The 3,831-nt window shown below is 35.8% G+C and overlaps 1 protein-coding gene across 1 annotated transcript in view; it reads left to right on the top strand.

Moving 5' to 3' along the window:
• The window catches only part of GK5 (glycerol kinase 5 (putative)), a 64,572-nt gene that overhangs the window by 21,321 nt on the left and 39,420 nt on the right, over positions 1-3,831 (top strand). The window lies entirely within an intron of this gene.

Raw genomic sequence — 3,831 nt, 5'->3', positions numbered from 1 at the left:
GGCAACGGATCGCAACCCTCAGTGTCGCGCCCGTACCGGACCGGGACCGGCAACGGGATCGCAACCCTCGACGCTGCGCCCGCACCTTGCTCAGCCAGTGAGCGGGAACCGGTCTGTATGTGGGATCCGAACCCTCGGCGGGAGCGCCGCCGTGCTCCCAAGCAGCGCACTGTAGCAGTGCGCCACCGGGCTGGCCCAAATTTTATTATTTTTAAAAAAATTTATCAATATACAATGTAGTTGATTTTCATGTCCCTTTACCAATTCCTCCTTTTCCTCCTATGTGAAAACAAATGTAAATATATTATGCAATATAATAACAATGCATAAGTGAAACAATTTTTCCTTAATCTCACCTGCATAAGTTTTTCTTGCTGTTAGTTTAATATATAAAAATGCATCTTGCTTTGTAATAACTTCTGAGGCTGAATGCTGAGAGTTACTGTTTACAAGAAAGACAGTAATTAAGGGAGTTGAAAGTGGTCATAAGGAAATGGCAAGAATCCTGAATGTGTAATTTTGTATCTTAATGGATAATTTTAGTTTTTACTAGATCATCAAACATTTCTTAAGTTAGTCAGTGAGGTGTTTAAAACTTTTATTCCTTTGCAAATAAATTGTGACCATGAAAACATTTGCTTCTATAGTAGAAGCCCCAAATATCAAAGCTTGACATAAAACTGTGACCTCAGGCAAAAAAGTGAGCATTTAAAGCACCTTATCTACTTGGTGTTGAACATATGCATGTGAAAGTTTTGGTTTCTCTTAGCAGAAAAATGTATACAAACACAAACTATCACAGTTTAGCACACTCATTTTCAGGGTCTGTCCTGGCAGTGTCCCCACGGTGCAGTCATCCCTTCCCTGATGCTAATAATTTACTGATTGAGGCTCTTGGAAATGTTTAGAGTATATTTTCCAGAACTGGTAAGGAGGTCATTAGTTTGGCCAAGGCTAGCCTCAAGCAAATGGTGAGGTCATGGAGGTATGTTGGCAATCTCTTATCACCATTGTTTTCTTCCAGTCTTCCTAGGCACCCTGGCTTCCTCTCAGTTGTTTATTCTTGCCTGATGATTGCTAAGGCTTCTCTTTGCTCCTAGCATAAAGTCTCAACTCTTTAACATAATTGGCCCTTTCTACAGCTCTGACCACTTCCTAGACCTCTTTCTCTCTGAAGTTGCTGAGGACTAAGCTCCATCTCTGTCAGTGTGCTGCTGTTTTCTCAGCACTCAAGTCCTTTCTTACCTTGAGGTTGTCATACATGAAGGGCGTTCTCTCTGCCATCATGGCTAGATCCTTCTCATCCTTTAAGGCACAGCTTATGTGTCACCTTCCCTGGATGCCCTTCCCTGCTGTCATATTTAAAGTAGCCCCTCCTTCCTCAGTCTCTCATGTTGCCCTTTATTTCCATTTGTAGCGCTTATTAAATTTCAAGGAATCTGAGACATACATCTTTTAAATTGAAATTTTGATTGTAGATAATTGTAGGTTCACATGCAGTTGCAAGAAATAATACAGAGATCCCTTATACACCTTGTAGTTTCTCCCAGTGGTAACATTTTGCAAAACTATAGTATAAGGTCGCAACCAAGATTCTGACATTAATATAATCCATTGATCTTATTTGGATTTTCCCAGTTTTCCTTGTGTGTGTGTGTTTGTGTTTGTGTTTGTGTGTGTATGTGCATTAAGTTCTATACAATTTTTCATTATCTACCACCATATGGAGGATACTGAACAGTTCTATCCGTGCAAGGATCCACTGTGTTGCTTTTTTATAACTATATCTACCTCTTTCCTCTACACCTCCTTATCCTCTCCTTCTCTCATTTCTAGCTCCAGGCAACCACCCATCTTTCCTCTTTTTAAAAAATGTTCTAATTTTGAAAATATATTCATAGAATTAGACCTTTTTTAAAAATACAACCTTTTGGGGGCTTGCCTTTTAGCTCAGTTGGTTAGAGTGTGGTGTTATAACACCAAGGTCAAAGGTTCGGATCCCTGTACCAGCTAGCTGCCAAAAAACTAAAACATAAATAAATAAATATTTTTGGGATTTGCTTTTTCACATAGTATGATTCCCTGGAGATTCATCCAAGTCGTTGGGTATATTAATTGCTTATTCCTTTTTATTGTGAGTTGTATTCAGTGGCACAGATGTACATAGTTTATTTAACCATTCACATGTTGAGGGACATCTGTGCTGATTCCAGTTTTTGGCTATAAAACTGTTATGAGCATTCTTTGTACAGAATTTTGTGTGAGCATAAGTTTTTATTTCTATGGGATAAATGAATCTCCGGAGAGTACAATAGCTAGGTCATATGGTAATTGCATGTTTTGTTTTATAAGAAACTGCCAAACAGTTTTTTAAAGTGACTGTACCATTTACTTTCCCACCAGCAATGTATGAGTTGAAAGACATACATTTTTTCGTATTTTAAAATCTCTGAAATCAGGATTCATTTCTTGGTGGCACATTAAATAATGGTTTATTTTACAATCTGTCTTCTTAGACTCTCTCATTTTGTTGATTTCATCACTTATTTGTCTCTCTTCTTACTAGAATATAAATTTTAAAAAGGCAGGGATTCTGCCTGTATTGTTCATTTTGTTTTTTCAAGGCTTTGGTACATAGAAGGTATTCAATAAATATTTGTTATATATATGAATGAGGGTGTTAATTGTTCATGTTTTGACTAAAAATGCAGCTATTCGAGCTCTTAATACTTCTTATGTGACCAGCCCCCCCAAGGTATCTGCATTTTAACAGTAGGTCCCTGAAGTACCCTAAATCTAGTTTTTTATAAGAAAGGAATAATATGCTTAAGGAGGAAGAACCTATTTAAGTTTAAGTAATTTCTTAAAATATAACAAATCAGAGAAAGATTATGGGTGGTCACTTTAAATACTTTTAAAAAGTCTTATATTTTAATAAATAATAGAAAAAATATATGTGCCTTGTAAAATATAAAGAAATGCAGATTTGAACACTGAACAAGGTGAAAAGGAACTTAAAAGAACCAAACTGAAATATAGGAAGAACTGAGTTTACATTTTCTTGATTGACATATTCGCTAAAAATAAAGGAAAAAGAAATTTATATTACTTTAATAAACTAAAATATTTTAATTTATTTTGGGGGGTGGTGTGGGGATTAACAGAAGTAGGTATGTTCAACAAGAAGTTGGTGAGTTCTCCATAAGTGAATGCTTTTTATTTTTATTTTTTATTTTTTTATTTTTGTTGCCACAAATAAAAGAATTTTATTTAAAACCTAGAGTGCCATTCCTATGGTTAGAGGCTATAGGGCTTACTACACTCTGGTCACAAAGGAGCAAGAGATAGCTCTAAAATGTTTTAGTGATGTCTCTAAAATATTTAATTAGTTCATGTAGTTTGAATAATAATTTCATTAATGAATTCCCATTTCTAACTTAACATTGTACTAATTGGAAAAAAAACATCTGGTATTGTCAAAGATAATGATAACAAGGACTTGTAGTAGCCACATTTGGAATGTGGATTTTCTTTTTTTTTTTTAATTTAATTTTATTTTGTCAATATACAATGTGGTTGATTATTGTGGCCCATTATGAAACCTCCCTGCCTCCTCCCTCTCCCATTTTTTTAAATTTAATTTTATTTTGTCAATATACAATGTGGTTGATTATTGTGGCCCATTATGAAACCTCCCTGCCTCCTCCCTCTCCCCCTCCCTCCAAACAACCTCCTATCTGTTCTCTTGTCATATCAACTTCAAGGAATTGTAATTGTTGTGTCTTCTTCCCCCCCCCCCCGTTTTTTTTTGTTTTTTTTTTTTTTCTTTTT

Source organism: Galeopterus variegatus, unplaced genomic scaffold, assembly GCF_000696425.1.
Source record: "Galeopterus variegatus unplaced genomic scaffold, G_variegatus-3.0.2 Scaffold1548, whole genome shotgun sequence".
NCBI classification, from domain to species: Eukaryota; Metazoa; Chordata; class Mammalia; order Dermoptera; family Cynocephalidae; genus Galeopterus; species Galeopterus variegatus.
This window is presented reverse-complemented; position numbering and strand designations above follow the sequence as displayed.